Genomic DNA, 22200 nt, shown 5'->3' with positions numbered 1-22200 from the left:
GGTTTCTCCCTAAAACTCAGTAATTCATAATGTATCCTTATTGGATCCATTTTTATCAGGTTTTGTTACAATATAACAGGACACAAAATTGGGGATCATAAATTTGGGGTTATATCCTGTATCCAAACACCCTGCGTCATCCTCAGCACTGGGGTTACAGGCATGTATGAACATACCCAGGTTTTCACATAGGTAATGGAGATCTTACTTTAACCCTCATCTTCACACAGCCAGCTTCCTTACCATTGTCCTCACCCATTATCACCTCTCTCTAGCCACAGATTCTCAATCTTAAAGAGTTGCTTTTTGTTTGTTTTGTTTCAGTCTGCGGATCTACACCTTGGGCTGGGGAAGTTTCCAAAATTTCTACATATCTGACATAATCACAAAATTTCTTTCAAACTGTGTTTTTTTCTGAATTATTTTAAATAAAAAGTGTCTATATTTTTTTCTTTGTTTTCAGAGTTTGTTGAGCTTTATGTGTTTATGTGCCAAAGTTTCCATTTGGTTTATCCTATGCATTAAACAGACTTTCCCCTCCTTTTGTTTGTTTGTGATATTCCCAAACATTTATTTTTTTTTGTTTAATTTAATTTATTTATTTGAAAGCAACAGGGAAAGGGAGAGAATAGATGCGCCAGGGCCTCCAGCCACTGCAAACCAATTCCAGATGTGTGTGCCCCTTGTGCATCTGGCTAACATGGGTCTTGGGGAATTGAGCCTCAAACTTGGGTCCTTAGGCTTCAACATTTATTTTAACAATTTAACACAACAAACACCTAAATTACCTATTATATACATTCCATTTTGACCCAACCTCAACTCTATAGTAGTCATAAACCCTGAGCTATTCCAAAGATTAGCTTGTAGCTATTAAGATCCCAGTTCTTGAAAATTTAGCATATATTCACATATATGTTGTATCCTCATAAATCCAAGTATGAAAGTTAAAATTCCCTGGCTCAAGGTCTGGAAAGATGGTTCAGTGGTTAAAAGTATTTACTTGTTAAAAAAAAAAAAAAATCAGTGGACTACAGACTACATAGTCTTCTCAACAGCTCATGGAATCTTCTCAATAATAGATCATATACTGGGTCATAAAGCCTGCCACCATATATTTAGAAAGATCAATATAATTTCCTGCATGATATCAGATCACAATGCAGTATTGATAGAGATAAAAAACAAAAGATGCACCAGGAATCCAATCAGCTTCTTGAAACTGAACACCACATTTTAAGCAATAAGTGGGTAGTGCACAAAATAAAGAAAAAATAATTTGCACATTTTCTAGAAATGAATGACAATGAGAACACAACATTCCAAAACTTATGGGACAATTAAGGTGGTCCTTAGGGAAAAATTCATAGTACTAAATGCCTTCATAACAAAGTCAGGGAGATCCCAAAACAATAACCTAACCAACCACCTAAAGGCACTGGAAAAACAAGAAGAATAAAACCCTAAAATCTCCAGAGAGAATGAAATAACTAAGGTCATAACAGAAATTAATGAATTGGAAACTAAGAAAACAATTAAGAAAATTCATGAAACAAAGAGCTGGTTCTTTGAAAAAGTAAACAAAATTCATAAATCCCTGGCCAATTTGATCAAGCAAAACAAAAGATACACATCAAATTAACAACAGTAGAAATGAAAAAGGAGAGATCATAACAGACATAGCTGAAATTGGGAGAATCATCAGGACTTATTTCAAAAACCTCTACTGCACAAATCTGGATAATATGGAAGAAATGGATGAATTTCTGAACAAATACCATCTACCAAGGCTAAACTCAAAGCAGAGTAATCTCCTAAAGAAACCTATCATACCCATCAAGATTGAAAACATAATCAAAAAGCTCCCCCAAAAGAAGAGTCCAGACCAGATGGCTTCTCAGTTGAATTCTATCAAACCTTCATGGAAGAACTGAAACCAATTTTTCTCAAACTTTTCCACCCAATCGGAGAACAAGGGGAGCTCCTCAACTCCTTCTATGAAGATAGGATCACCGTAATATCAAAACCAGGCAGAAAGCCTGGAATCCCAGCACTCAGGAAGTAGAGGTAGGAGGATCGCCGTGAGTTCAAGGCCACCCTGAGACTACAGAGTTTATTCCAGGTCAGCCTGGACCAGAGTGAGACCCTACCTCGAAAAAAAAAAAAAAAAAAGCAGGCAGAGATGCCACAGAAAACTATAGGCCTATTTCTCTGATGATCTTAGATGCAAAGATCCTGAACAAAATCCTCACAAACCAAATTCAACAACTCAAAAAACATTATTCACCTTAATCAAGTAAGCATCATCTCAGGAATGCAGGGGTGGCTCAACATATGGAAATCTGTCAATATAATACACCACATAAATAAGTTTTACCACAAAAAACACATAATTATTTTGATGGTTTCAGAAAAGGCCTTTGACAAAATACAACATTACTTCATGATCAAAACATTGGAAAGAACAGGCATAGACAGTTTATATCTCAACATAATAAAGGCTATGTATGGAGCTCCTAAAGCCCAAATAATCCTTAAAGGAGAAAGACTGAAGGAATTTGCATGGATATCAGGAACAAGACAGGGGTGTTCACTCTCACCTTTGTCCTTCAAATAATACTGAAAGTCCTCCTAGCTCAAGCAATAAGACAGAAGAATAAAAGGAATACAAATTGGAAATGAAGACATCATTAGCCCTATTTGCAGATGACATGATTCTATACATAAGAGACCTGAGAACCACAACCTCAAAACTCTTAAAGGTGATTAACTCCTTCAGCAAAGTTGTAGGATAAAAAAAGAATCAATGCACAAAAATCAGTAGTCTTTCTATATGCAAAAGCAAAGATACCAAGATAGACATAAGTGACATTGTCCCATTTTTCAATAGGAAAAGAATAAAATAAAATAACTTGGAATAACATTAACCAAGGATGTAAAAGACCTACACAATGAAAGCATAAAAACACTCAGAAAAGAAATTGAGGAAGACTTGCAAAAATGGAAAGACCTCCCATAGGCCTGGTTAGGCAGAATTAACACTGTAAAAATGGCCATCTTACCAAAGGCCATATGCAGATATTTGCTGGCTATCCAACTGACAGAGGCCTAATTTTTAGATGCTACCAAGATCACAAAATCCTAAACAATAAAATGTCAAACAGCCCACTCACAAAATGGGGCAAAGAACTGGATAGGCAGTTCTCAGAGGAAGAAATACAAATGGAAACCACACACTTAAGAAAATACTCATCATCCCTAATCATCAGGGAAATGCAAATTAAAACAACTATGAGATTCTCCCTTACCCCAGTAAGGATAGCAAATATTAAAAAAAGTAATCAAATGAAAACAAATGCTGGAGAGGATGTGGAGAAATAGGAACTCTTGTTACTGTTGGTGGGAATGTGAGATGGAACAAGCACTATGGAAACAATATGGAAGCCCCTAAAAATGTTGACTATAGAGTTACCAACAGACCCGATTATTCCCTTACTGAGAATTTATCCTAAAAGCTACAGAGATTTGCTCAACCATGTTGTCATTGCTGAACTCATAAGAGCTAAGAGCTGGAATCAAGCCAATTGTCCATCATTAGATGAATGGATAGCCAAGATGTGGTATATCTACACAATGGATTTGTACAGTAAGGGAAAATGACACAATGAAGCTTGAAGAAAAATGGTCAAATCTGGAACATGTTATTCTCAGTGAACACACCCAATCACAGAAAGATAATTGTTGCATGATCTCACTCAACTGTGGCTCCTAACCCGAATCTACCCAAGATGTTGACATACCTAATAAGCATCTCGAGGTCTGAACATTAGGAAGGGTGGGGCAAGAGGGGTGGGTAAGGGTAGGAATGGGCCACACAAAACTGGACCCAAATGGCAATGGTACCATAAAATTCTACAACCTAAAAGCAGACTAAATGTTTGAACCTTCATCAGGTCCTTAGAGGAAACACCTGATTCACAGGGCCCTGGAGACAGTGTGATGAAGACTAACCTTAATCTTCTCCTCTTTGTGTCTTCTTTCTCTCTCTTTCCCCTTCTCTCTTTTATGTATCTATCTTACATTACCTACCTTTTTCTTCTTTCTTTTCCTGGTGCTGACTTCACTCTCTATTGCAGAATTTGCTTCCATTTTTCAGATGGACACAGATCCTGATGAGAGAACCATCCCATTGCACCTCAACAGGACTCTGGCTGAAAACAAGAGTAACTGAGGAAATGAGCAAGAGTTGCTACATTTTTGGTGAACCAGCAGAAGGGTGAAAGAGATAGACACAGAGATCACTTGACTCCTACCAAACCATATATCCAGAGATACAGAGGCTCCCAAGACTTTATCACTGAAATAGACATAAAATAAATCCAAATGGCTCAGGGAAATTTGAAGAAGATGGAACAGAAAGATTGTTATAGCCACATGTTGGGTCATTATGCACAGAGACATTGCCTCTTACCCATAACTGATGGCTAGCTCCACAATGCATGACCTATATTCCCCAATGAGGAGGGTCCCTGCAGAGGGAAGAGGACAGGGAAGAGGCTAATGGATGGTACCAACATGACTATATACACATTGTGTACATATCTAAAAAAAAAAAAAAAAAAAGAGGAAAAAAAAAAAACTCAGTGGACTAGTCTACCACATAGGCTCTACTCAGTCAGAGCCATTGTGGTGCATTGAATCAGATGTTTTCCCATAAACTCATATGCTTTGAATGCTTGGTTCTCAGATGGTAGCAGTATGGGAGATGGAACCTTGCTGGATGAGCTATGATTTGGGGGGCAGGCTTAGAGGTGTTATTGTCACCTTCATCTTACCAGAGTATTGATGACTCTGTTGCTGCTGTTTCCCACCTGCTTTGGCAGAGGTGATGTCCAGCCTCTGTTTATTCCATGCCTCTCCCTGCCATTGTGAAGCTTTCCCATGAGGCCATAGGCCAAATAAAACTTCCTCCCAGAAGCTGGTTTTGGTCGCTGCTTTAGTCTAACAATTAAAAGGTAACTGTTAGGTTGGGACAGGATCCCAAGATGGAGTCATGAAGGACAGCAGAATGGTGACAGAGGCCTAAGGAAGTGGATCATCCACATTACTCAAGAAACCACCCAGCCATTATCCCTTCCTTACCTAATAATGCCCTGGGTCATGATTTCCTGCCCCCTTATCTAGTCACTGCTCTGGTGTCACACCGTTGCTCTTTTAAATGGTTAATGTAATGATCTCCCCTAAAGGAAATTATCTATTCACCTTAACAAATGAGATTTTTTTTTCTTTCCTCACATTTCTCCAACTGAAAAATCTCTATAAAGCCCACTACCTGAAAACTCAGGTTGTCTGTGCGTTGTGAGTCAGCCCTGGAAGCTCGTACTTTTCCCCAATATAAGCTTTCATCTTTGCCTCAGAGTGGTTTGCATGGTCTTGGCACTCTCAAGCGTCACAGTAACTAAAACACACATTGGCTATGTGAGAGAGGGTTGGACATAGGCGTGCAAAGAAAACAATGTGGAAAGGTCCTCTTCAAGAGTGTTCAGCTTTTGGTGGCTATAGCAGGAGAGGGTCCAGCAGGAACATCTAGGTTCCAGCAAATGAGCAGAAATGGATTTACCAAGCTGTAGGAGAAGAGGGAATTTGAATATAATCCTAGTCTTCAATATAGATACTAATCTTCATAGGGAAGGCTACAATTCCAGACTTTCAGATATTTGTTAATGTTTACGAATGACTCATCTATTATAAGGATTTATCCTTGGAAAATTGATTAGATGGCTGGTGTAGTCACAAATCATTCTGGAAGTATAGATCCAAAAAAAAGTGATCTTCCTGGGTCACTTTCAAAATAATTGTGTGTAAATATTTGTAGCTACTTAAAATATTTAATTTTAATGTTTATTTTGTTATTAGAGAAAGAGAGAAGAATGGGAATTCCAGGGTTACCTGCCACTGTAAATGAGCTCCAGATGCATGCACCATTTTGTGCATCTGGCTTCACATGAGTACTGGGGAATCTATCCCAGGCTATCAAGCTTTATATGTAAGTGTCATCTCTATGCCCTTTAATATTTAAGAAAAAAATACTAATAATTTCTAACAATTAAAGATTCTAAAAGCAGTGATTAACAGAAAAAACTAAGTGAGCAAGCTTGTAGTAAAAGGGAGAAGAAAAAAATTTCAAAAGAGCAAATAAACACAGAATAACCATCAGTATATAAGATAATCAATTAAACCCTTATTTTCAGAACACTTTGTGGTTATTAGAGACATATATGGGCATGTACCCACAAAATTTGATTTTATTTCCACAAAAACGCTAATTATTCATATTTGCATTCTTCTCTCTAGCTATGGAATTTTTTGTAGACAATTGTTGGTGGAGGAAAAATATTAATTAAGGCATAAATTATATTAAGACAGTGACTCTTTAAGTAATACTAGGCCTGAGAACAGTTAACCCCACCTTACATATGCCCCTCATTATCATAAAATACTCACCTGTGTTCCAATAGTCACAAGATGATGGATAAAGGAAAAAAAACTGTTATTGGTAACATCCAGTGATAACATTCTATAGTGAGGTTAAGATCATAAACAGGGAGTGATTTCCATAGCTGCTTTAGAACGGTGTGTGTGTGTGTGTGTGTGTGTGTGTGTGTGTGTGTGTGTGTGTGTTGGAAGCAATTGCTCTGGTTAGTGTTCATCTGGACTGAATTTAATCCATCAGTCTACATGCCAAGGTTCAATTTACCAGTTTGATCTTCACTAACTAAAATATTAATTCTTCTTAAATATTAATTGACTTGGAAACTATAGTCTTTGCTTGGTACAAGAGAAAAACCCAAGGGAGCTAGGGAATAAAGTAAAAACAAAAGCCATAATGTAACATCTCCTTAAAGTTTGTCACCTCATCTTTCCCATGTGATACCAAAAGTCAAGTGGAGGAAATAGCAGCTGCCATTTCTCACAGCTTTAAAAGAACTGACAAACACTTTTCAGTGTCATTCTTCTTTCAAATAATAAATGTCTCACCTTTGTGAGCCAAGATGAGTATTTGGGGAATTAAATGTCCAAGAGGAAACATCTATATGACAGAGTGAAATTCTAGCTCATGGCCAGTATACAAGTAATTCAGAGTTATTGAACAGAATCCTTCAAAGTAAGCTCCACAATTGATATCCTGATTTTTTATGATAAATTAGCTTGGGGTAAAAGGAAAATGTAGGAAGTGAGATAATAGCCCTACTGCCAGGAGGAAGGTTGGAGAATTGAGCTAATATTTGAAATCAATAGTAAGTGCATAAAGCATATAAGATATTGACACAGTCTGAATAATTTGAGACTGAACTAATCTATGGGAATATCTGAAGTTTTGAGGTACCATTGAAACTCAAGGTTATTCTACCTACAGCAAGGCATTCGGGAGACATGCAGTGTTTCTCTCCGACCTGCTGCTGATTGTGGCAGAAACCAGGATTCCCAAGAGACCTATAATGAGGGACTAACTTAGAACTGCATGAACCCAGGAGATGTTAAAATGTACTTAGAATCTTTTTTTTTTTTTGTAGTAGCTGTCAACTTTCCTACTAGCTCATGGAATAATTTGGTCTAATCTTTCTATGTAAGGTGCAGTTGAATTCATTCTAACCTTGTTTCTTTTACTTTTCTTTTTTATTTTTCCTGGCTAATTTCATGGTGATAATCAGTGCTGGAACAACAAAAAAAAAGTTTCTGCAAGTTCATTTCTCCAAAATTATGCTTCTTTTTAAGTTTCCTGAGATCACTATTTCTCATGCCACTTTAAGAGTGTCAGCCTACAATATTCTTCCTACTCCTCACCCTTCATCCTCATCCCCAATTGCATTCCCCTAGTTTACTGTCTTGTTATTGCATGTCCTCATAGTATGTTTGATCTTCCTCTTAATAGTTGTGATCACTATACTAATTTTATGTTACTTTGTTTAAAGTTTGACTCCAGTAGACAAAATTAATCCTGTGAATAGAAAAATGAATTTTCCTATATTTAATGCCTAAATTGTTCAGAATAAGAGAAAGCATGCAATGTAAATCCTTTCTTAATTTTTATTTGTGATTTTTGCACATATGTGTGTGAGTTTGTACATGTACACAGACCACAATCTCTGGCTTTTGCAAATGAACAAAAGACATATGCACCATTTTTAATTTTAATTTATTATTTTTTATTAATTAGTTTTATACTCAGTAAATACAGTCAACTTGGTACTATTGTTAGGCTAGTCCATGTCCTATTCCCTCCCCCTGGCCCCTTCTTGTTGAAGTATATGGGTCATGCATTGTGGAGTTAGCCCCCAGTTATGGGTAGGAGAAATGTGTCTCTACGCATCATGACCCACATGCACCATTTTTGACTTTTGACTTATATGTGTGGCTGTAGAATAGGACTCCATGTTGGTAGACTTTATAAGCAAGCTCCTTTAACCATGAAGCAACCTTCCCAGCCTCAGCCATATAAAATGTTTCAAAGGTTATATTACATAAAAATATTTCAACACAGGTTTAAGTACATACCTGTGGAAAGATTCCTGTGTTTCACAACAGCCCCTTAATATCCATGTTACCATAATACTAACATCCTGGAAAAGAAACAGGCAACTGAACAAACAATTTTCTTTTCAGTAGTATTCAGTATCACTACATTTCTTACTTAAAGGCTTTTAGTAATTAACGAACTTTGTCATAACAACTTTTTATTTAAACTTGTCAGATAGCATGCAGCCAATAGTAGCTGAGAGAGGGAGCCATGTTCTCCCTTGGTTGCATAGCCATTCCACTTTCCAGTAGATAACATCCAACCTGTCATCAAGATCATTCATGCAGGCCTAATTTAACTCAGTGGGTCAAATAAAAGGCATGCAAATAGGATGGGTATAATTACAAAAAAGGTTTTTACTAGGAAGGAAAAGAAAGCAGAGGGTGAGGGTAATGCAGGATAAGATGGGTTACATCTAAGTATATTATAAACATGCATGCAAATTAAAAAGATATATATTTGTAACTGTCCCTACCACCCCCCTTCTGCAGAACCAGGCCATCAGGCTAGAACTCCCCCCTGCCCGCCGGGGTTTTCCCTCTTTTCCTCTCTGAGGCTTTCCTGCCACAGAGGACCTCCACGCCCACCCAGCCCCCCCAACATCACCTGACCCTCAGCAGTCCCACATCCCCACCCTGTCTTCACAGGACCCAGAAGTCCTATCCACCCTCTGCTGCAGGGTCCCAATGAAAACCTAAAAGCACTCATGAAAGAAATTGAGGAAGACTTGAGAAAATGGAAATACCTTCCATGCTCCTGGATAGGCAGAATTAACATTGTGAAAATGGCAATCTTACCAAAAGCAATATACAAATTTAATGAAACACCAATAAAAATACCAACGTTTTTCTTCACAGAAATTGAAAAAAATGATTTCAAAATTAATATGGAAAGGCAGCAGACCTTGGATATCAAAACATATCCTTAACAAAGGAAATACCTCTGGATGCATCACCATACCTGATCTAAAGCTTTATTACAAAGCCATAGTAAAAAAAAAAAAAAAAAAAAAAAAAAAAAAAAAAAAAACATGGTAGTGTTATAAAAACAGCATTGTAGACCAATGGAATAGAATCAGGGACCCAGACTTTTGGTCAAGTAACTGTAGCTACTTGATACTTGACAAATGCCCAAATAGTGCTGGACAAACTGGATAAGCATATGCAAAAAATGAAACTGAACCACACATCTTGCCAATCCCAAAAATCAAGTCCAAATCAACCAAAGACCTCAATATAAGACTGGAAGCTCTGCTTCTACTGGAAGAAAAAATAGGAGGAACTTTCCATTGTAGATGAGTAGGAAAAGATACTACATAAACAGCTAGGAGAAAATGACAAACATCTGTGCAAGAACATAGTGGTCTAAGCTACTTAGCAGCAAACAACCTGACATGATGCTCTCACAAGTGCTATAGTGCCACATAGCCATGTTGTGTAATCAACGGCTTTTGATTTGGATAATGGTTCCATTCAGTGTAACAGAACCCATAGCTGGATCTGGAAAACAAGTCAAAACCATATTTACAATGAGCCCACTCTCCATTATGAAGCTCCCACCAATCATGGGCTACAAAGGGGAATACACCTGTTAATTTGTCTCTAAAATAATAATGGTTATCCCATTTATCTGATGCTGACTTCACTTTCTTTTGGAGAATTTGCTTCTCTTTTTCATATGGATGCAGAACCTGAGGACAGAATCAGCCCATGGTACCTCACCAGGGCCCCTGCTGAAACCACAGAGTAACTGGGGAACTGAGTAAGAGCGCTGCTTTCTTGGTGAACCTGGTACCAGCACAGGAGATAGACACAAAGAACACTCAAGTCCTATCAAACAAGATATCCACAGATACAGAGGTTCCCAAGACCACATCATTGAAGTAGACCTAAAATGAATCTGACATGGCTCAGGGAAATTCTTGGAAGAGGTGGCAGAAAGATGGTTCGAGCCACATGTTGAGGAATTATGCACAAAGACATTGCATCCTCCCCATAACTGATGGCTAACCCCACAATGCACAACCCACATTCCCAAATGAGGAGTGTCCCTTTGGAGGGGGTGGACAGGGAGAAGGCTAACGATGGTACCAACATGGCTACATACATACCATGTACATAACTAATAAGAAAAATTGTAAATTTACTCTTTAAAGGGATGGTATTAGGTATTTCTTGGGTGATTCTTACACAAACTTAGAAGCCTTATGAATGTAATTTGTGCCTGAGAAGCATCCTGGCCCTTACTTATATGTGAAAATACAGCTGGAATACATGATTCCTGAGAAAGCAAGCCCTGACCAGACACCATATACATGGGAACCTGTATCAAGGATTTCTCAGCTTCCATAACTGGAGAAACATCAATTCTTTTTGCTGATAAACTACACAGATTATATATATTTTTTATTATAGCAGTCTTAATGTATCATTAAAACATCCAAACTAAGGAAACTTGTAGCTCTACCAGCTTAGATAAAGTTGCATTACTACTGATAAATTTCATCATTGTCACAAGTAAATTAAACAAACCCTTACCCACAAAGCAGATATTGGGAAAAGTTAACATTGTGACCACACAGTGCATACTGGTTGTTGTCTAATTGCTACTTGCATAGAATGAAAACATGTGAGTAATATTTCTTTTTTAAGTCAGAGCTAGGACTCACTCTAGTCCAGGTTGACCTGACACTCATTCTGTCGTCTCAGGTTCACCTTGAGCTCATAGTGATAGGCCTACCTCTACTTCTCAAGTGCTGAGATTAAAGGTGCATGCCACCACACCCAGTTTCTCTGTAGTTTAAGGGGTACACTGAATCACACATGTGACATGCAATGTGAAGATGTTGCAGATGTGATTATAAATCTACCTTTGTTTTCATGGTTCAGATAAGCCATACTATTGTTCTCCCTTGTAAAGTAGTTTAGAATATTAATGTGTTGTCCATAAAAGAATCCAGCCTTCAAATTAAAACCTTTTATTCTAAGTACTATTTATAACTAATTAGTAGGATAAATTTTACATATATTTGAAGTTGTCAAGCATAGTAAATAAATATGCAAACATGGTTCAAATGTACTGCTTTAATCAAGTTAATTAAAGATGAATCAAGCTTATGCTGATTGAGATAGAAAATTTTGTCAAAGTTCTTCCTAGTGACATTTTAGTAATTTTCCAAATTTTCCAAATTCATTATAATACAAAGGATGTACTTATTGTTTTCCTCTTAGGGAAACTGCTATTGAGAAAAGCATACCAACTGTTTGCTGGTTTATTATTTCTGATAGAAATGCTGTCATCTTATATATAGGTAAATTAAGTAATATATTGTACTGAGCCAAACTTTACTTATTCAAAATTAACATTCATTTTATATTTTATTTTATAGTTCATATTATTAACACTGATAATTTTGATTTTATTTCTCATAGAATTTAAGAAAAATCTAAAAAATATGTTTGATGGTTTTATGTATTTGAAATTTTTCCTGGATAGAAGTTATCACCATTCTGTGAATATTTTGTAGATTTTCAAGATTGCTTATTGAATTTTAATTATAATTTATTTATATATAACTAATTATATGACTAATTTTTGCTCCTAGTTTGACTTATGTGAGCTATTTATTATAGTCATTTGTTTTCTATTTTATTTGCAGTGCATATTGTTGAAACTTGCATCTTAACTTTAAGTCAGATCTACCTCTTTATGTATTTTTGTTATCTTTGGTGCTTGTTTTCATTCTATTTGTGCTTGAAAAGGGTTACCATACCCCAAGATAGCAAAAGTCAAAGAGTCACTGATATTTTAGATCAGGACATCAAAGTCTCCAACCATCATACTTAAATAATGAGGCTTCCATATTTATATCCATGTAGATTCTGATTTAGAACTACCTTGTGTTTTTTTTCAAACATTTTCAAAATTCCAAGGACAAGTTAACATTTAATTAATCATTTTCCACTGAATTGATAGCCACCTTTGTTTTTAACATACTAAAGAAAATAAGTGTGTTTACCTGTGGGTCTGAGACATTAAATATTTTGATTATTCCATTGATTATTTTTCATTTTTATTCTTCATTTTATTCTACTATTATATTTTTATAAACAGATTTTTATTTTTAATAGTATAAGCACTCTTCAGTATATTTAAAAGGGTTATACTTTCAAACCCTCTTTAGTATGAGTATGAGCTTATCAAGTGAGTCTGAAAGTGCCATTCCTTAAAGTATCAGAAGTTAAACATGTAGTGGGCTGGCGAGATGGCTCAGTGGTTAAGGATGCTTGCTGCATAGGCAAAGACATGAGAATATGAGGTGGATCCCCAGCACCCATGTAAAAATCAGGGCAGGGATGCCCATGACTGCGGTGTCAGTGGACAAAGAGAGAATTTTGGGGGCACCATGGTCAGCAAGTGTAACTGAAAGCAGAGGAGCATCAGATTCAGTAAGAAACTTCATCATAGGGAAATAAGGAGGAAGAGTAATAGAGAAGGAAACCTGACAGGTTGGTCTGGCCCTGTATGTACACACACAGGACTTGCACAACTGAACACCTACATGTATACTCAACATGCACTCACACACACAAACACACACACATATACACCACATATGCTCTATTCCAACTCACTTCAAATAAGAAGTTTAAACATATTAAATTTCTATGTTAATTATAGAAGGGTTTAAATTTTTATAAATTTTCAAAATTGCCATCCAGGAATTTATATTTCTCTTAAGTGGTATTTATGAATAACTTTGAGAAAATTTTGTTATTTTTCTCTTTTCATAAGAGACACATTATTTTATTATAGTTAAGCTTGCATGGAATATTAATGTAGGGCCATTAATAATTAGATTTTCATTCTGGTAATATATAAATTTTCATTCTCATATTTTTTGTGTGTGTGGTAGGGTCTCACTCTAGCCCAGGCTGATCTGAAATTCACTATGTTGTCTCAGGCTGGCCTCTAACTCATGGCAATCCTCCTACCTCTGCTTCCCGAAGGCTGGGATTAAAGGCATGAGCCACCATACCTTATGTGCTTATGGTTTTGATTTATTTTTAGATTTGCTGAGATCTTTGCTGACTTAATCTTTTCATGTTCTTATTACAAAATAACTGAGACTCTATGATTAAAATAGAGAACACACTTGTTGCTCACAATTCTGGAAGCTGAGAAATCCAATACAAAGGTGCTGGTAGGTTGAGTTTGGACTCTGTTTCTAAAATGTAACCTGAAATGCTTTGTGCCCTAGAGAGTGAAATGTTGCAGCATCCTATAGAAGAAAACAGAAGGACAAAACACAAGTTGAAAAATTCTCATGTGAAATATTTGTAATCTAGAAATTTTTCTAAGAATGGTAATATAGATAATGTAAATTTTGCAAAATAAATTATGTATCTAATAATGTATTTAATAATAATTCCTACTTACATCAGTATCTTAATAGTCACTATTACATGGACATACTTATTATAAGAACTATAAGTTACTAAGTGTAATTCTTAATGAATTTTCTTTAAAACTTCCTCATGAACTTGAAGCAGTTAAGTTGCATTTATGTGTACATAATATCAAAAATGGACTGAGCAGACACATTTTCTAGTCAACAGTATTCAACAAAAGAAATGGTGACTTACAGGATCAAATTCTCTAGAATCTCAAGTCTGAGAACAGTGCTCCTTAATGCTCCTCCCCAACAGTTTTCTGATTTTCACACTACATTAAAACTCTCTTATAGTAGTTACATTCCTTAATGTTCCCACCAACTCCATTTTCTCATTATTTGTATTACATGAAACTTGTCTGCTGTTACCTGTTCCTTAATGATCTTCCCAATCTCACTTTCTATTCTACAGGAAACTTGTTTTCTAGTAGTTACCTGTTCCTTGCTGTGTCATTGTCCATGCAGTAAGAAACCTCTCCTGGTAGCTTCACGTTCCTTGATGCTTCTCCCCAGCTCCACTTTCTCATTGTCCACACCCCAAAAAACTTCGTTCATGGTGATTACATCGTTGGCACATACAGTCTTTTGTTAAGTGTTCTCTCATTCAGGGGGAACAAAATGAAGACTTCTTAATCCCTTGTCTCTAGACCCTTAAATTTTGAAAAAGAATTGAAAGATTTTCATTATTTTTTACATGAGAGTTTCATGTCTCCCTTCCTAGCCTAGGCTCAGACAAATGAACATACTGGAACGTGTAAGAAATGCTTCAAAAATTTTAATGAGGGGCTGGAGAGATGGCTTAGTACTTAAGCGCTTGCCTGTGAAGCCTAAGGAGCCGGTTCAAGGCTCGATTCCCCAGGACCCACAATAGCCAGATGCACAAGGGGGCGCATGCATCTATGCATCTGGAGTTCATTTGCAGTGGCTGGAGGCCCTGGCGCTCCCATTCTGTATCTGCCTCTTTCTCTGTCTGGCGCTCTCAAATATATAAAGAAATAAAAATTAATGAGTTAGAAATTGAAATTTCAACATGTAAATTTTTAGAGTTGTTGAAGAAATACAATTATATATTAAATATATGAATAATTGTCTACACAAATTTTATTAAAGGAAAACATTTCTCAGATCTTTAGTTGATTCATGCCACTGATATATTATTAAATACTAAATGATCAACAAATTGATATCCTAATGTTTGGTGGGAATTAAAACCCATTCTATATTTAATTTCTTCTAGAGAAACTTCTATTAAATCAATTCTGAGGCCTTGACTACCTAAATACATAGTTAGGTGAAGTTGCAGTTGGTTCTTTAAGGACTTAAATCAGATTATTCTTCACCAGAATAAGTACAACTTTGCCATTCTATTTAAAAGTAACAGACATATGCCCTGAGGGAAAAAAAAAAAAGCATGACAAAATGGGTCATGAAGATTACTTAGCTAAGGTTAAACTTCTTATTATCAACCTCTGACTCACACCAACTGAAAGTCTTGATAACCATCATTACTAGTACTTCCAAAGATACAAGGTGCAAAGAAACAATCATGAGAATTGATGAGTAAGGAAGAAAAGGAATAAAATGCCTATGGTTCCCATATCATATCTGTCAATAGTGACATGAAGCCTGTAGTCCAAATTAGAAAACACTACTATGAATTTTACAGAACACCCTAAGGATATGGATAGTTTAGTTCCCTCAAATAGTTGTGTAGCTTGTATATTTACTAGGAAATCATATATCGTAAATTCTTGGGTAATAGCATTGCTTCATAAACAAGGAACACCTCACTAATATAATTCTATGGAGAAGTACTAGTTTCCCATCAAGCATCATTTACTGATTTACTATAAAATATGCTTCTCTGCTTATTAATATTTTTTTCTGATCAGATTTTTGCTAACTTACCTTCTGTTTCAGATTAAATGTAAAATTTCCTCAAAGGCTCTTGTGTTCGAACATGTTGCCTCTAGGTGTTGGCATTGTCTGGGAAGGCTGGTAACTGAGGGCCCAAATCTAGTTTTTGTAGCCCAGCAGGCTCACATCCAATTTTCTCTCCACTTCCTGTCTCCCAGTGTTGAGAAGCTCAGCTCCTACCCCTGCCTTGGCTTCCTGGCCTGATGAAACTTACGTTTCAAAAAATAAGGCAAAATAAAACCTTTCCTACCTCAGTTGCTTTAGTCAGGAGTTTGTTCACAGCAACAAAGGTAATTAAACCACCTGCCTTCTTAGCTTGTTAACTGCTTTTATCCAGTTGACAAATTTTTTGTATAAGTCAACAAGATTCCTGTCTCAAACAATCCTATTTTTACATTTATTATTTGATTTACATCTTTATTTATTTACATGCTTTATTTCTTCTTGTATTATTGGAAGGGTGTTATGGGCCAATAGATGGAGAGTTTTTATATTAATGACTCCTTTTTTTGTTGCTTTTGTTTTGTTTTGTTTTTTGAGGTAGGAACTAACTCTAGCCCAGGCTGACCTGGAATTTATTACACACTCTCAGGGTGGCCTTGAACTCATGGTGATCCTCTTACCTCTGCCTCCTAAGTGCTGGGATTAAAGGCATGTGCCACCACACCTAGCTGATATTAATGACTGCTTAATGTCTGATCAAATCTACTCTAAATAAAGGAACCTTGCAATAGCGAATGCATTTATGCAGATAATTCATTTAATGTCTAATGTCTTCATACTCAGGGCCTAAACATTACATATTAAAAACTCAAGTTTTCTGAGCAGTTTTCAATTTTTACTATAATTTAGAAAACACCAACTCTGTTTCTCATCAATAAAAATTAAAATTAAAATAATGAAACACAATACTAAATCTAGAACAAATCACAACCTTTGAAATATGAGTATTATGTTAATCAAAATACTTTGAAAACTGTTCCCAACTTTTGGATCTCTAGATTAAGAAAAAGTAGCACTTATCTTAGTCTACAACCTCAGTTTTCATTTTTGGTTTGCATGGACACACATGTATAGCTTCAACTTTGAGTAATTAAAGGATTAAGGATTTCTCAATATCATCCTGACATTGGTAAACAGTTTCACTATGACACATGTGTGTGTATTTATCCAACCTCTGCTCTTTAAAAAAAATGATCTATGAACAGATCAGCTCCCAAACTGAACTGTCATTTCCTTTTCATTATCAAGGCTTGGATTAACATGTTCTCTCTCTCTCTCTCTCTTTCTCTCTCTCCTTCTTTTTCTCAAATAAATAAATATAATATTTTTAGTTAATATACGTATTTTGAGTATCCTCAATGTCTGTCTCCATCTTCCTGGCTCTGGTTGTCAGGCATTCTTGCTGATCTTGCCAATTCCTTTGTGTTTTCACCTTGGCCCACAACTCCATCATGAATACCAGCAATCACACTAAGTAGAGCCCTCAGTGGATCGGGGACAGGGAGGAGGGGAATGATTGTACCAACACTTGATGTATCCATACAGAGTCACAACTTATTAAAAAATGACATTTAAAAAAAGTTATTCATGTATTTATTTGGAAAGAGAATATGAGAGGCAGATTGAGAGAAAGAGAATGGGCATGCCAAGGCCTCCAACCCCTGTAAATGAGCTCCAGATGCTTTCTGTGGGTTCTAGGGAACCAAACTGGAGTCCTTTGGCTTTGCAGGCAAGTACTTTAACTGCTAAGCCATCCCTTCAGCCCATTTGTTATCTTTTAAATGTGATTTTATTCTTAACTTTAAGGTCTTCACAATGCACATGTTTGAAATTAACTCATGATGAAAACATCATTTCATGAGTCTTTTTGCTACTTCTGGCCTTACTGCTGGCATTTCTACAGGCTTTGCATTGTTTTAATACATGCATCTGTAGCACATTAGTGCTATTTTTTCATATTCTGTACAAAAATTCTAAATTATGTAGACATATCTAAAATAAGTGTGTTAATATAACATGATGCTGAATTATATTTTATTTGTAAGAAGTATTAATGTAACTATTTAAGGAAAAAATATTGTATCAGAAAGTAACAAATATGGAAAAGATAACTGTTTACTCCAGAAAATTAACTTCAAATGACAGCAAAAATTTTTTTTAGACTAACAGGACTGTGAATTCTATTAAAGAAAATGTCATAATGATTTCTGGGCCACCTATACAAAAGAGAAAATAATACAAGTGAAACCTATTAAGAAGAAAGCTCAAGGCCTATTACAGAGCAGCGCATTGTCACGTAGGTGAGTCTAACCAAAGCCTGAAGGAAATTGATGCATTCAGTACATTCCTCTGTGAAATATTAAATTACTCAGTTCTGAAGTGCCATTCTTGAGTTGCAAAGCTATTTCTTAGAAGCATTTCTCAATGTGTCAAAGATTACTTTAAAAAGGAAGTTGATGGCAATAGGGGGAAAGAAAAAAACAATGACAGTATCAGTGGTAGTTTTAACAAACTAAGAGTAGAAAACTCAGAGCAGCAGCAGCTGCTGCACATAAAAGTATAACTTGGCTACACATAAGCACGTACTTGTATGAGGACCCAGAGACTCTTTCTTCCTGTCCTTGAGTGGATAGAAGAGTGGAAGCATTACAGTAGACCTTCAGTCCATGTGGACCCTGCCAATTACAAGCTGTGAACAGCACAAGTTATTTAATCAGAAACAAGCCTTAGTCGCATTATGTAAGGAAATCTTTACATAGAACAATATCAAATTGAATTATGTAAAACATTCCTTAGGTAGATATAAAACTCTATCAACAATAATGATATTGACTATACTGATGAAATTTGTTGTCAGTAATCTTATTAGTATGTAGAAAAATGAGAAAATATTATTCTAGGCATCCACTGTGAAATCAGTATGAATCTACACTATCATTCATTTATTCACACATTAAAATATATGAACTTAAATATATATCATGTACTAGACATTATGTACCTGGAGTAGACAAGCAAATGCAGTATATAGATTTTTCTTATGGAGTTATTTTCACCAGAATACAGTAAATAAATACTATAATGAACAAATCAGGAAGCATATTGGAAGAGAAGAAATAATAAAGAAACATAATGACATCAGGGGAGGAGGGGCTAGGAATGGGAAATCATGCAGTTCTAAATGAGGTGTGCATTTGTTCCTTTGAGAAAACATGACAATGATGAGAGCCTAAATTACACACAGCTGTATGGAAATACGAAGGCTGCAGCAGCAGCTATGACCAGGAAGGATGTGTTGTCTGAAATGAGAACAGGATGACAGGAATGCGAGGAGACTAAGAACTCCCATGGACCTTGTTAGCCATAAAAAAAAAAAAGCTTGATTTTACTCTGCACAAAACAGAACACAAATCTGAGGTCCTTGTGCAAAACAGAAATGTTTTTATGTGATTATTGTAGATTCTATACTGTAAACACATTAAGGGCACTTGAGGTAGAGAAGATTCTGTCTCCGTGCTCTGGGAGAGAGTGTTGGCACAAGCAGGGTGGTAATAAAAGAGAGAGGGGGTCATATTTGAGATGTTCAAATGAAATCTCACCAAGATGCCCATCAGATAGCATGTAGGTTATGAAGAAATGTGACTTTGGGGCTGGAGAGATTGCTTAGTGGTTAAGGTGTTTGCCTGCAAAGGCAAAGGACCTCAGTTTGACTCCACAGGACCAACATAAGAACAGGGTTGCACATGTGTATGGAGTTTGTTTTCAGTGGCTGGAGGTCCTGGCACACCCATTCTTTCTCTCTCTTTCTCTCACTCTGCCTTCCTCTTGCTCTCTCAAATAAATTAAATAATTAACCTTTAAAAATATATTTAAAAGGAAATGTGACTTTCATGTCACTCAAAATTCTTTGACTTGGGACTGGAGAGATGGCATTTAAGGCATTTGCCTGCAAAACCTAAAAGCCAAGGTTTGATTCCCCAGTACACTCATAAGCCAGACGCACAAAGTGGTACATGCATCAGGAGAGTATTGGCATTGGCTAGAGGCCCTGGTACACCAATTCATCTTCATTTATTTTCTCTCTCTCACTCTCTGCCAATAAAAATATGACAAAATACGTCAACTACATAAGGTGTCTTCAGCAGGAGGGATTTACCACTAACCTTTGGTGGATCATCAAGTACTCGGACACCTTGCAGGTCTCTCTGATCAAAAGCTCATGGTGAATGATAGCCACATGCTGGTACTGGGAGTTACAGGTGAGTGCCCACTAAGAAAAGGAAGAAAAATATAACTAATATAAAAGAGTTATAGAGTATGGGGAGGTGGGAAGCTGTAGAAGATTAAGGTCAGTCGTCATCATACCCTCTCCAGTGTCTTGTGGTTCAGGTGTTCCCTCTAAGGGCCTGGTGAAGGTTCAGCCATTTGGTCTGCCTTTTGGGAAGTAAAATTTTATGGTGCCATTGCCATTTGGATCTATATTTGTGTTTCCCACCCCTCCATTGCCCTCCCCTCCACATAAAATGGAATGGCCTGGCTGGAAGCTGTAAAGAGTCAGTACTCAGTCAGCATATCTAGTGCTAATATATATATATATATATATATATATATATATATATATATATATGTAAATAGTATACATTATATATATTATATTTATATATATTATATTGTGTTTATATATATATATATATATAAAACAAAACATTCTGTGACTTGAGTGATGGTGAGGAATTTTCAGAAAATGAAGCTGAGAAGATTTCACAAAGAGCAAAGCACTTGTGTTATCCTTCCTCTTTCTTGCATGTATTTGTGGTATGCATGTGTGTGTGAATATATGTATGTTCATACGTACCTGGGCACACATGTATGTGGGGAGGTATGTGAAGAAGCCAGACAATAACAGTAGCTGCCCTCTTCAACTCCTCCTCTGTTTTCTGAGACTCTCATTAAACCTTGATTTTGCTGCTTGTATTAGATTAGTTTACCATCAATCCCTGGGCATCTACCTGCTTTTACTTGCCAAGGCCAGGTGATGGAGCCTCATGCTTTTGTAGCAATAGCCATATCCATGGGACAAATGTCTAGCCCATATATTCCCTTATTAAGCAGGATGGAATTGCAGAAAGAGAAAGGCTTCAAATCTACAATTTCCACAATCCTGTGTCTGGGATAATTAACATATATCAGAGTGTAAATATCTAGAGGTCATCCTCACAAACATGACTGGCATCCAAGGCAGAAATATGAGTTTGGTATGTTTATTTGAGAGTTATAAGAATGCAGCTGATATTTAACCCAGGAGTCCAGACACAACACCAGGTAAGAGAGGAGAACAAAGACCTATGCCTATCTAAGTCCTTTAGAACACATGGAAGAAAAATAAAAAGGGCTTAAAGAGTGTGGCTCAATTCATAGTAGCTAAGAGCTGGAATCAATCCACATGTCAATCACTAGAAGAATGGACAACTAAGATGCGGTATATCTACACAATGGAATTCAACATAGCAGTAAGAAAATTGACACACAGAAATTGGAGGAAAAAATGGGTGAACCTGGAACAGATCATTATCAGTGAACTTACCCAATCATACAGAAAAAAAAATTGCCACATAGACTCACTAATCTACAGCACCTAACCTGAATCTACACAAGATACCTTACATACACAGCAAGCATCTCATGGACTAGACACTAGGATGGATAGGGAGGAAGGGGAGGGCATAGAAGGAGTGGGAAACACTAATCTAGACCCAATCGGCAATGGTACTATAAAATTCTATTTCCTAAAAGGCAGACCAAATGGTTAAACCCTCACCAGGCCCTTATAGGAAACACCTGAACCACAAGACACTGGAGAGGGTAGGATCAATCTAACCTAAACCTACATCTTCCCTCCCTCCCTCTCCCTCTCTCTCTCCTCCCTAACTATTGTATATCAGTTACATTCTTCCTCATTTTCTTAGTGGACACTGACCTGTGACTCCCAGTACCAGCATGGGGCTATCATCCACAATGAGCTTTTGATCTGAGAAACCTACAAGGTTTCCTAAAAGAATGACAGATTTCTGTCAGAGTACTTGATGGCCCACCAAAGGTTAATGGTAAGACCCTATTGCTGAAGATACCATATGCAGCTGACACATAAAATGGAACCGTATGGCTGGGAACCAGGAAAGAGTCAGTCCCCAGATAGTCAGCGTATCTAGTGCCAGAAGGTGCTACATTGGTGACTGGGGAAAATAAGCAA

The sequence above is a fragment of the Jaculus jaculus genome, chromosome 11, assembly GCF_020740685.1.
Source record: "Jaculus jaculus isolate mJacJac1 chromosome 11, mJacJac1.mat.Y.cur, whole genome shotgun sequence".
Taxonomy (NCBI): Eukaryota; Metazoa; Chordata; class Mammalia; order Rodentia; family Dipodidae; genus Jaculus; species Jaculus jaculus.
Note: the sequence above shows the minus strand (reverse complement) of the source record.